General features: G+C 31.8%; 1 pseudogene; it reads right to left on the minus strand.

Annotated features, from left to right (window-relative positions):
- On the minus strand, nt 5,275-7,683 carry LOC109326323 (annotated as a pseudogene).

Below are 13,134 nucleotides of genomic sequence, written 5' to 3' on the forward strand. Positions count from 1 at the left end.
CCTTTCATTTTATTTATGTTTTCTGCTGTACCAAAAATAAGAACGAGAAGGACAATAGGTTTGCCATAGGCGTCTCCCACATTAATGCCATAACTATTGTGTTTTAGTGGCGTCGCCCTACTGATACAACCATACAAGTGCTAACCATGCAAAGTGGAAGTTCGCAATGAATTTTTCACTTTTAAATTTTAAATAGGAAAATATTTTAGAAATGGACAGCAAAACTTGTTCATCTATCCCATATATTTTTCCATGAGTTTTAGGACAATATATCGCAAGATAAACAAAAAGGTAAGAAACATACGTGAATGTATTTGATATATAATGATATATAAATATAAAATAATATAGAGATAATACGAATATAAATTATGTCAAAGAGATATATATAAATAAGGAAAAGAAATAATAATATTAAAATTAGAATATTTAAAAATACGCTAGTTAAATTACCATTTTTTGATTGATTATATATATAGCAAAAAGTGATACATTATTTATCAACAAAGCGAATAGGCATAATTGGTAGAACTTATTTCTTCTGCATGATATTAGTTGTTAGATTTCGAACATATTTATGAAAAACTTTTGTTGCAAGAGTTTATATCCACTTCAATGATCTCCCCCCTTCAATATAAATTAGGATTTGGTTTACGGTTAGATATAATGCACATTTAATAGTGCTCAACATCATTGTTAAGTGATAGGCGAAAGGAAATCAACAACCCTCAAAGAAACAAATGCTATTAAATATGATAGACATATATACATTCAACAACGCTTGTTTCACCGAGTGTTGTTGAATGTTTGACTCAAATATTTAACAACACTCATTACATGTGAGCACCGTTGTTTCTTACACATTCTACAACGCTCAACAAGTATTTTATGTCAATGATCGACCTCATATGAAATAGTTCATTGTTCTTTTGACTAGTGGGTTTAGGGTTGGGTTTATTCAAGTGTAGAGTCTCACATTGGATATGTGGGGAGGAGTGAAAAAGTTTATAAGTAGGAAAGGCCTATGAAACTAATGCCTTAAGGTTTTCTTTAGTTCTAGACGTGGTGTCTCACTTGTGGCTCTCCACTCTTTCCATACTTACCCCGATAATAATGAAATTCCCCGGTGGTTGGAAGCTCAATGGTCGCAGTCTAGTCCAACAACTAGCAAATTAACCGTCATTAATATTGATGATCAAGACAACAATGATATTGAATTTGAAGATGATCATTTCTTTGGGACATCATAATCATGTGAGAGCGGTCCAACTAAAAACTATAATTTATATGGAAGAGTTTATCGTGATGAGGGGAATTGGGTAAATCCATAATTTCTTTCAAACAAGGATAATATGTGCAGTTCATTGTTGTTCGCTTTCATAACTTCTCTTATTCTTATGTAGAATGGGTGTGACATCCTTCAAATTGTCTCATTCTTTGTTAACTCTAGAGATTGAGTGGATAGGAGTATCACTTGTTCTCCAAATTTCTTAATCTCACTATTAATAATATTTTTTGCTGTTAAAAAAAGGATAATACAAGTCAATCAAATAAAGAAAAGGAAAAAAAACTTAAACATGTATTTTTGGATGTCTGTATAACTTTATCTTAATTTTATTTGTATTTAATTATAGTGTCTCTACCAAAGGATCACATTTTCTGTCCAACAATTTGTACTACTCCATATGCTATCGCATGTGATTGCTTAGAAAAATATTTAATTATTAATTTTTTTACTTAAATACCTTTTTTTAATCAATCACAACAAGTGGTACATGAAATGCCACACTTTTTGGGATAAGAGATGGACTCCCCTTTACCAAAATATTGGCTTGTAAATAGATAATGTAGTGAGTACTGTTGCATTGATATATAATTAATATATATATATATATTATGTTTGTATACTATGCCCAAATTGATATTTGATATTTAACAACACCCATTTAACAATACTTATATGTTGAATGTTGTTAAATATAAGGCGGAAGAGAATTAACAATACTTATTGAAGAAAACGTTGTTATATGTCTTATATTTTGTTATCTTTAACAACGCTTATTGAAGTAAGCACTATTAAAGGTCATATTTCATATATTTAACAACACTTCTTCAATAAGCGATGTTATATGTTTTATATTTTGTTATCTTTAACCGCGTTTATTGAAGAAAGCGCGGTTAAATGTGTTATCTTTAACAACACTTATTGAAGAAAGCACTCTTAAATGTGTTATCTTTAACATCGCTTATTGAAGCAAGCGTTGTTAAAGGTTATACTTCATATATTTAACAACACTTCTTCAATAAGCGCTAGTAAAAGTATTATCTTTAATAGCGCTTATTGAAGAAAGCGCTGTTAAATTTTTTATCTTTAACACCGCTTATTGAAGCAAGCGTTGTTGAAGAGATCATACCTTTAACGCTTGTTTTAGTGAGCGGGATCTTTTCAAATTAAAAAACAAAACCTTACACAATAATACATATCACTCGGTTTATTATTTCACTTACTTTTCTTCTTCTTCTTCTTCTCCATAACTTACTTTTTTTTTCTCTTTTATTTTTAGTTTCTCTCTTCAAGCAAGTTATCGATTTTTAGTTTTACTCTACAAGCATATGGTAAATCGTTATCTTATGTTAGCTCATTGTAATGAGCGTTGTTGATATATGACCTTTAACATCACTCATTTAAGTAAATGAATAAATTCAAATTAATAACGTTTGCTTAAAAGAGCGTTGTTGAATATCAAAATTCTTTAAAATTATTTAGTTGTCATATTATGTTCAACTTTTGAGAATGGAATAGAAAATATCATAATTTAATTACCAAATATGACAACTAAATATCATAATTTACTTAATTGTTGTATCTTTCAAACTAAAATTAAATAATTTCATAAATACATATTATGTAATGAGTAAAACCAGCGTTGTTTAAATGTATGACTTTTAATAGCATTCATTAAAACAAACACTATTAAATGTGTGATTTTTAATATTGTTCATTGTAATGAGCGTTATTGATATGTCACATTGAACAACACTAATTTAAGCAAGCGTTGTTGAAAAGATTCAAATCAACAATGCTTGCTTAAAATAGTGCTTTTGAATATCTTAGGCAAATATATAATAACGCTTGTTGAAGCAAATGTTGTTGAAGCTATATCTACCTATCAAACTTAATAGCGCTTACTTAAAAGAGCGTTGTTAAATATCTTTCGTCTTGTATTTAATAGCATTGTGCTAGGAAGTGTTATTGGATGATCGTTGTTATTTGCAAATTTGGGCATAGTATGCGTTCACACAGACAATGTCTGAAAGCACTATTGAACGACAATTTTAAGTGTTATTATTTTGCAATTCTAGTGAGATTATTTACATAATATATTTTGAAAATTTTATTCTAATTTGTATTCATCTTCTAACATTAATAAATTTATTAAATTAATAAAAAAATAATCAAGACAAATATATGAAGAATACATGATATATGACTTAAACACTTACACTACGCCAAATATCGTAATAAATAGTGGTCATTCAACAGGGCAATTTTGAACGACGCTGTTGAAAATAATGCGGAAGAACATCAACAACGTATAATAAAGTAGGCGCTGTCAATTTGTGTAACTTCAAGATGTCATTCTTGACAATGCCCTATTGAACATCAGTAACGTTAACCCTGACTTGAATGATTTTTTTAAGAGCGTATTTGATAGGAAGCATTGTTGATGTGAATATATGCAACAACACATATTTAAGGAAGCGTTGTTGATGATGACATAGTAACCGCACTTGCTTAATTATATGTTATTGATGTTTTACGACTTTTAAGCGTCCGAGAAATAATGGTGGAGTAGTAATGTGTCTCTTCGTTTGTTGAAATATTAATGGTTGAGTGGTTATACGTTTCTTGGTTGTTGAAATATTAATGGTTGAGTGGTTATACGTCTTTTTGTTTGTTGAAATATTAATGGTTGCTCATCTTAAAATATTGTGGTTCACTCAATGTTCTAATTCATCAGTAAGCTAAGAGCCTAAGAGTATTGTTTCTATAAGAGTATGTTCATGAAGATAAGAGGAAGAAAATACAAAGTAATAAAAAAAAGAGTAATACTTCAAAGAGTGAAAAAGAGAAAAAACACCCGGATTTGTATAGAGGAGTCGAGGAAAAAATTGTGTTTTTGTTTCCGAATCATGTCAAGGAGATCTTTAAGAAGTTTTGATTTTGCAAAAGGACCCGGATTTCAGGTTGTCATACAAGATTTGCGTGAGATGAAGATTTGCAATTGAAAGTAAATAAAAGAAAATGGGAATAAATTATTTAGTTCATTGAGCTCTTTCAATTTTTATTGATTTCTTTCAATTATTTTGCTTCATCATCTACAACAATTCCTTAAGTTCATTGATTTCCTTCATTTGATTTTCATGGGAAAATGACCCAAATTTTAAAAGGAAATCAATGAACTGTTGTACAAGATTTGTGTAGAGGAGTAGATGAAAAATTATAGACAAGATTATTTCCTCTTCTACCAAATCATTTAGTTCATTATATTCGCATGTACCAAATCATTTAGTTTATTATAATCTATTTTGCCTCTATGAATGAATAATAAAACAATTATTTTGGATGTTAATTTCTGTTTTTTTGTTAATTATTTGGATGATTATTCTCTTTAATATTGTTGCACTGTTCCTTATTAATACACACAATAAACAAATTATCAATACTTAATAAATACAAAAACAAATTAACAAAGTCACTACAAAAGATTTTGTATTTCGTGAAGGTTTTTTATGCGATTAGCGAATGTTTTTAACCTCCGCAATATAAATAGAGGATGTTTCAAAAACCGCTACAGTTATGACCGCTAGAAGCGTTTTGCGGAGGTTTTAGAAAACCTCTGGTACCTCTAAATTCGCAGTAGTTTATTTGTGGAGGTGTTTGACCTCCACTATTTGAGGAAGTTTTTGTAGTGTTTACCTCTGGTACCTCTAAATAACTTTCGCTATTTGAGGAGGTTTTTGTAGTGTTTACCATTGAGGCTTTAAACCTCTACTATTTGAGAATGTTAATTGTGAAGATTTTCAACCCCACTACTTGAAATAACAAATGGAGACATGCTAGAAGGTATTTCAACCTCAATTTAATTTCATGATTTTTACAACTTTAGTGTCATTAATTTGTAATTATTATTTAAATATACAATACTAAATAAAAATATTCTTAGCAATAATAAAATTTCATTGCAAGTAACCAAGGTAGCGTAATAAAGTTGAAACAGTTACAATTCATCATTCGTTATAAATTCAGATACACCAGAAAATCTCAAAAAACTAAAAGTAGTCTCATATCACACTTTAAAAACAAAATACATAACAAATATCATAAATGTTGCTGGCTCCAGATGATCCTCTTGCACCCAAAGGTGTATTAGGCATACTTGCATCATCATATGCCTGAAATAATAAAAAAACATTAATAAGTGTACAATACTACATGTGTAAAAAGTCTATGTATCAACAATGTCATAACTGATACCCCAAATTGTACAAATGTTAACGGTGGATACTTCTGGATTTTTATCAACGCATACGCATATAAAGACTTTGTATCTACAGGCAATAACTAATAAGTAATATGCCAAATGCAAGGTAGACATGCAAGTCAGCAACATGCAAAAGTAATATGCACATTCAAGTATAGTTAGACAACAGATTTTGTTAGCCTCCTGGTGACAATTTATACTATATCAAACATTGAACAATTTATACTATATCTAACCAGAAATGGAAACTTTCAAAATCTCATTATATTCAAACCAGGAAATTCAAACAAACAAACAAAATACTGAATATAATAATGGTACTTGCACATACATGTGTAAAGAAGTTAGCCAATCCTTCAGGGATCCCTCCTTCTTTCATTATGATGTAGGACTTAAATGCTGATTCCAAATTATTGTATCTTTCTCGCCAATCATTAGAGATGAAGATGCGGCAAGAAATGATGAAGAGTGGCTCAAATCAGAAACTCGAAGTCTAGTATTCCTATATGTATTCGTAGGAACTGCTCCCATACCCATGGTTAGCACTCTCCCAGAGTGATCTGGTCCCATCACTCTACCAAATGAATCATGAGGAGAAACTTCAGATTCATCAATGTTGGTTTGAGTCAAAGCCTCTTGAATTTGTTCCTACATGCATGCAAAAATGTTATCAATTGTAAAAATTTGAAGATTAAAATTCAATGCATGCAAAGAAGATTAGTTAATTAGATTGAACCTACCGCTACAATCTTTGCCGCTTCATTTACAAATGTTTCATCCTTCCTTTTATGAGNTTTATGAGTGGCAACGTATAAGTTTCCACGACCGGGTGGCTTCCCATTCACCATCTAAAATATAGAAAACTTAATTCAAAGTTGAGCTTTTCTAAATAAATAAAAAGTAATAAGTGAAAAGTCTAAATAAATAAAAAGTAATATGATAGTGTCGCTACCATCTCACGTCTTCTTCTTGAATTAGACTTAGAACCACTACTATGCGGAATTACTTGCTTCTTTCGAATTTCTTTGTTTTTCCTACAAAGTTCCTATGAAAAACAATTATACATTCACACACTAATCAAATAAAAATAGCTATAGAAAAATCAAACAACCAAAGTAATGTCAATTTATATACCATAGTTGATGGTCTCAGGCGATAGTGAACAAAACGAGTCCATTGATCTTTGTCTATGCCAATTGGAACATTTCTTATGATTTCATATCTAGTCTTGGCTGGATCAGAGAACTCATTCCATAATCTTTGCCTACTTGTACTCCATTTCTCCCAAGACTAAGTTTGCAATATCGTCTTGAAATGTGTTCACTAGTCCTAAAACAAAAGCAAGGCTTCCAAAAAGTGACATGAATTTGTCAATATTAATTTTAGATATAAATATAAATAATATTAGATAAAAATTTAGACATGCATAATTGTTATACCTTTATGATTGTATCAAAGCACTCTGCAAAATAAGTAGAAGATATACCACTACATCCACCTGACCACTTATCATAATCTATTGGAAACAACTTGCAATCAGATGCCAATGTTCCAAAAAATCCAGCAATAAGGCCTTGCGCATCACCATAGGCTGCACCTTGCTCATCAAAATCCACAATGATGCGTAGTCCGATAGGTAAGTTATTCACTTATCTAACTTTGACCTTAATCTGCTTGAAAACTCTTTCTGAGTCTATAACAATAAAATAGAACATCAAATATGTCCATCAAGATCCAAAATAATTTAACAAAAAACAAACAAATAGACTCGTGTCCAAGTAAACATAACCCTTGTACCTATTGCCTCGACAATCCAATAATGTATAGACTCGCGTCCAACATGATCTTCCAATGTTTCAGCTTCTCATGGGACTTTCGGAGCTGACATATCGGGAGCTTCTAAGGAATGTACTAGTGGGACTTCCGAAGCTGACACATCAGGAGTTTGTAAGGAATGTATTGGTGAGACTTCCAGAGTTGACACATCACGAGCTTGTGAACGGGCTTGAACTAATAGTGAAGGGTTTGTAGGATTTATTGCTGGTGAAGAATGAGTTGAATCTTCTACTGGAGATGCAACACATTGTGATTGAGGTGCTGATTTTAATGGATTCTAAAAACGCTTCACTTTCGCCATGTCTCTATATTCATGTGAAAAAATAGTAAATGAGATAAAAACAATTAAATAATAATATGACATAATAAGTATGTTCATAACAGAAAGGAAATAACAATAGTATTAACTATGTAAAACAATTACCTCTAAAAAAGTATGATAGTAACTATATAGTGTATTTAAGAAAGAGTGAAGTTTTCTAAACTATATCATCAAATACATGGTTTGTTGCCAATTGCACATATTCATCATTTAAAGTACAAAATTGGTCAAGATTTTGGTCTTGGTATGGTTCATTTTGATATGCATCATGTTCTTCTTCTCCTCCTATGTCATATCAGTCTCTTGGCTTTAGATGCATAGCAACACTCCATCCTTCATTGACCACATCATCTACATAATACACCATTTCTGCTTGAGATGCTTCTATGTAAGGTTCATGTTCTTCACGATCACCATTATGAATTAATCTATCAAAGTTAACACAATTAAAATTCCAATTGTCCTTTTTATACTCTCTATCTCGTGTAGTATCTGTCCATCTACATTTGAAAAGAATAACTCTGAACAGGCCATAATAGTTAATCTCAATGATATCTTCCAACTTTCCATAATATTGTAAGTCTGTTTGCCTTATGTTCCCATCAACCCTACTTGAAATACAGGATGTGTTAGAGGTTAAGAAAACCCCAATATTTTGCATTCTCAATCCCTCTTCTCGAGCCAAGGTTCGAAATTTGAACCCATTGATATTATAAGCAGTAAATCTTCTTGCAATGTCTAACAGGCCTCGTGCTAGAAACTTTAGATCATTAGACATTGAATTTATTGTGTCTGGATTCATAACCTAAATTTACAAAAGTATGTAAGTTAGAATTGAAAGTTAGTATGTATGACAAATAAAAACATGACTACAAGTTGGTCACTCACCCTCCTTCGAAACCAATTAATAAATTCTTTGTTGACTCTCTTCTTAATATTTTTAGTTGAAGGTTTCCTTCCCCTTAAACTCCTTTTTATGGATTCTGTAAACTCACTATTTAAAAACTTATGTTACAATCAATAAAATGACAATTATATTTCAAGTAGTAAATTACTTAGATTTTATCTCATTTACTTACTCCACAAATGGTGTGACAATTGCACAATTTAGAAGCACATATCGATGAGCTTGAAGTTTTTGCATCTAAGTTAAAGTGAACATTAAGGAAGGTCCTATTGGTTTACCAACTTGTGGGAATATAGAGGATACAAACAAAGGCTCTTTATCACTCGGGTCATCACGAACATGTCTAGGTCTATTGAACCTTGTCTCTATATCTTCAATGTATCGAGAACAAAAATTAAGAGACACTTCTGCTAAGTAACACTCAAGTAATACTCGGCTATGGAACCTTCTGGTTGCCCATGTTTCAGACAAAGGATTTTAAATGACCCAACTCTCTACAAGAATGATGAATAATTAGAGAAAATAATAGATGATATTTATAATATATATGAACATAACGTAGTAATGTTTTACCTCTCCACATGATACATATATCGATAATGCACTGGACCCCCAAGTATTGCTTCGTCCACGAGATGAACAATTAAGTGAACCATAACAGTGAAGAATGATGGTGGGAATAACATCTCCAAGTGACAAAGTGTAACTACAATTCGTTCTTGGAGTATATGAAGTTCCGAAATATTTAAGCTTTTACCACAAATGACTCTAAAAAGGAACATAACTCCACTAAGGTTGCAGTAACATGTTTCGACAACAACTTACGAATTGCTAGAGATAGAAATTGTTCCATAATAATGTGGCAATCATGGCTTTTCAACCCAAATATTTTTTGTTTTTCCTCATCAATACATATGCAAATGTTACTTGCCTAACCATCTGGTACCGTAACATTCTTCAAAGCTTTGAGGAATAACTTCTTGTTGTCACGAGTTAGTGAAAACAAAGCGAGGTTATATCTATCATTATCATCCGACCAAAGATTAGACCTTTTGCCCATTTCTCTCAAATCTTTTCGGGCTTTAAGATTGTCTTTTGATTTAGACCTATCATGGAGCAAAGTATATATGATATTGTCAAAAATATTTTTTTCAATATGCATAAAATCTAGACAATGACGCAACAAATTAAACTTCCAATATGGAAGTTCAAAGAATATGCTTCTTTTATTCCATTGCTTAGGTTCTTCTCTAGATCTTTTTCCAGTTCCGTTCCATTTTGCTCCTTTCCCAAATGTAACATTAATATTTTCCACCACCCTAAGAATATCAGATCCTGATAATTTTGATGGTGAATTTCGTTCCTCAGTGCTTCCATCAAAGCGAGCACGAATCAATCTAATCTGTTATTTCTACTTAGAAAGCCACGATGACCCATAAAACACCACTTACTACTATGAGGAAGACGATAAGGTTCTGCATCAAAGTTACAAGTAGGACAACCTAAACCTGTATGCGTGTTCCAACCAGATAAAATGCCTAAACCAGGAAAGTCACTAATTGTCCATATAAGAGATGCCCGCATTCTAAAAGTTTTGTTTGATGAAGAATCAAACGTTTCCACACCATCATTCCATAGGTCTTTCAACTCCTCTACAAGGGGACATAAGTACACATCTATACTGTTTCCAGGTGTGTGCTTGCCCGGAATGATCATTGATAGAATGAAAGAAGTGTGCTTCATAAACATCCAAGGAGGAAGATTATATGGAGTTAAGAAAACCAGCCAAATGCTATAGGTAGAACTAAGTGTTCCAAATGGATTAAAACCATCTGTAGCAAGGCCTAAGCGACATTTCGAGGATCTGAAGCATAATCGGGATGCATTAAATTAAAAGTCTTCCACGCCTCACCATCTCTTGGATGCCTTATCAATCTATCTTTATTGCTTTCTGAAGCATGCCATCTCATATGCTTTGCAGTCTTACAACACCTGAACAATCGTTCCAATCTTGGTTTGAGTGGAAAGTAGCGCAAAACCTTTGCTGCTACCTTGTTTTTCTTATTGGGTTTCCATCTAGATTTACCACAATGTTTGCATGCATCCAAGTCTTTTTCACCATCTCCCAAATATAACATACAATCATTTGGACATGCCTCTATCTTGGTGTAGTTAAGACTAAGTTTGTTAATGATTTTCTTTGACTCATAAAGAGAAGGAGGCAACTTCACTTTTTCAAATGCATCTCTCAACAAATCTAATATCAAATTCATCGCCTTGTCACTTAATCCACACAAAACCTTTATATGATATAATTTGATTATAAACTCTAGTTTTGTGTAATTGCTCCCTTCATACAATTTCTGATTTCAGTCTTTTAGAAACTCGTCAATGAATCTATGATCGTCTTTTGGCCCCTCATTTAGTATTTCGTCAGCACCACATTGTTCTAATACACCTTCATTATTGACTTGTTGTCTATAATGCCCAAATGCATCATTCATCATTGTCTCCATTGGATTCTCATAATGACAAGCTTCTTACATTACATCTTCAGTTGTAGTAGAGTGAAATACTTGCTTTTCACCATGAAGATTCCATATAACATAATTTAGGGGAAATGATTTCTTAAGAAAATGGTCGTAAGCTATGTCTCTAGTTTGCCATTTCACCCACATTTCGGACATGGACATCGAATTGTATCTCCAACAACTCCATTCTCAAAAGCAAAATCTAAGAACTGACTTAAACCAATTAAGTAGTCATCTGTATTGTGTGGCTTAGAAATCCAAGTTTTATCCATTAGAATATATATCTAAACATTTTAAATACTAAATCATTAGGATGAGGCAAAAATTAAAGTACATTCACAATAAAAATTGAGTTCAAAAACAAGACACACGAACACAATTTCTTGACAAACATTATTTAGCACATAAGTTTTCTTATTCTGCATGAAATAGTTTTGAGGTTATGTGTTTTTCTGTCTTCCCACATTTTTTTTTGCATGAAATACAACAAGCATTGCTCTATTTTTTTATTTTATGATTAGTCATATAGTTTCTATTAGTCTAAACAACCATTAATGGTTATTGCCTCTAAGTATATAATTCCTTATGAAGAAGTACCATGTTATCAGAACGAAGACACCTACATCATAATAATACATCATAATAATATTATTTTTCACATCAGACATAATCTAATATCAACATTTTTAATGTGTTCCTTAGATGACCATTTTAGCTGTCATTGCAATACGACAATGCTCAGCTCCATATATGGCAAAAATGATCTATCCTTTATACAAAAAAGTAACAAGGACTTATTACTAGCAAGTCATGTAAGCATATTGACTGCGACAACATGGGTTGGAGCTGCTTTTAATCCTTTTCTCTATATACTAGCAAGTCATGTAAGCTGATTTTATTACTTATTCAATGAATCAAACCACTTCATCTATGTTTCATCATGCTAAGTTTTCGAACCATATTACTTGTATGTCTTTGCGTGACAACTTTCAGGTTTATAAGTTGAAAAAGAGTAACAACAACAATTGTTTTTGCATCTTTAACATAAGAAGAAAAAGATTAATAACAACAAAAACAACAACTTGAATTGTATAAAGAATTAGGACTTGTTCCTTTTCTATATCAGTATCTTTGCAAAGGAACAACTGATCAAATACAATGTTATGTTCCTGAAGATCTTCTTTACATGAAATAGGCATTTTATCAAACACCTTCCACTCAAAAACTAAAAATGTAGATTAAATTCAGTAAACAAACAAAAATTTGAAATAAAAAGAAAACCACAAGAAGTTCTGCGTGAGTATGTGTGAGAAGATCTGGAGTATGCGTGAGTATGATTCAGGGGATTTTATGGTAAGTTAATAATTACATATCTCAATGGAGTATGCGTGAGAAGATTTTGTTGTTTTGCAAATAAGATAATAATTATACACAAATTCTAAAACAGTGGAGAATGCTTCAATGGAGTTCAAAAATAGAATGAAGATCTGGAGTTAATTAACTTACTAGAGTGAGAGAGGGTGACGAATTGCAAGAGGGTGACGAACTTCGGCAGTGACTGTCGGGAGATTGGAGTTGCTCGGCGGTGATTGTACAGCATTGCTTTGCTAGGGTTTAATCGGGGTTGCTCTGCGGTGGTGACTATTGGGAGAAAATTTTCCCATGTGTAGGTGTTGTACATTGTTAAGTAAAAGTATAGTGGAGGTTTAAAACCTCCCTCAGTTAAATAAAAACCTTCACTATATGTCTAGTTAATAGTCTGGCCCATATCGTTTAATTTATTTGGGGAGGTTTGAGTAACCTGCACAAAAAAAACTCTACAAAATGCAAAATTTGTTGTAGTGATTGTAATGCTTAATATTTTAATCAGTTTCGTATTAATAAACACAATTATATAGTAATAATCTACTTCATGGCAACTTCATGTTAATTTAAGTAAATTCTTATTGTATAAATATTTTCCAGTTATGTAAAATGTTAATTTAATAGCGC

Source organism: Lupinus angustifolius, chromosome LG14 (assembly GCF_001865875.1).
Source record: "Lupinus angustifolius cultivar Tanjil chromosome LG14, LupAngTanjil_v1.0, whole genome shotgun sequence".
NCBI classification, from domain to species: Eukaryota; Viridiplantae; Streptophyta; class Magnoliopsida; order Fabales; family Fabaceae; genus Lupinus; species Lupinus angustifolius.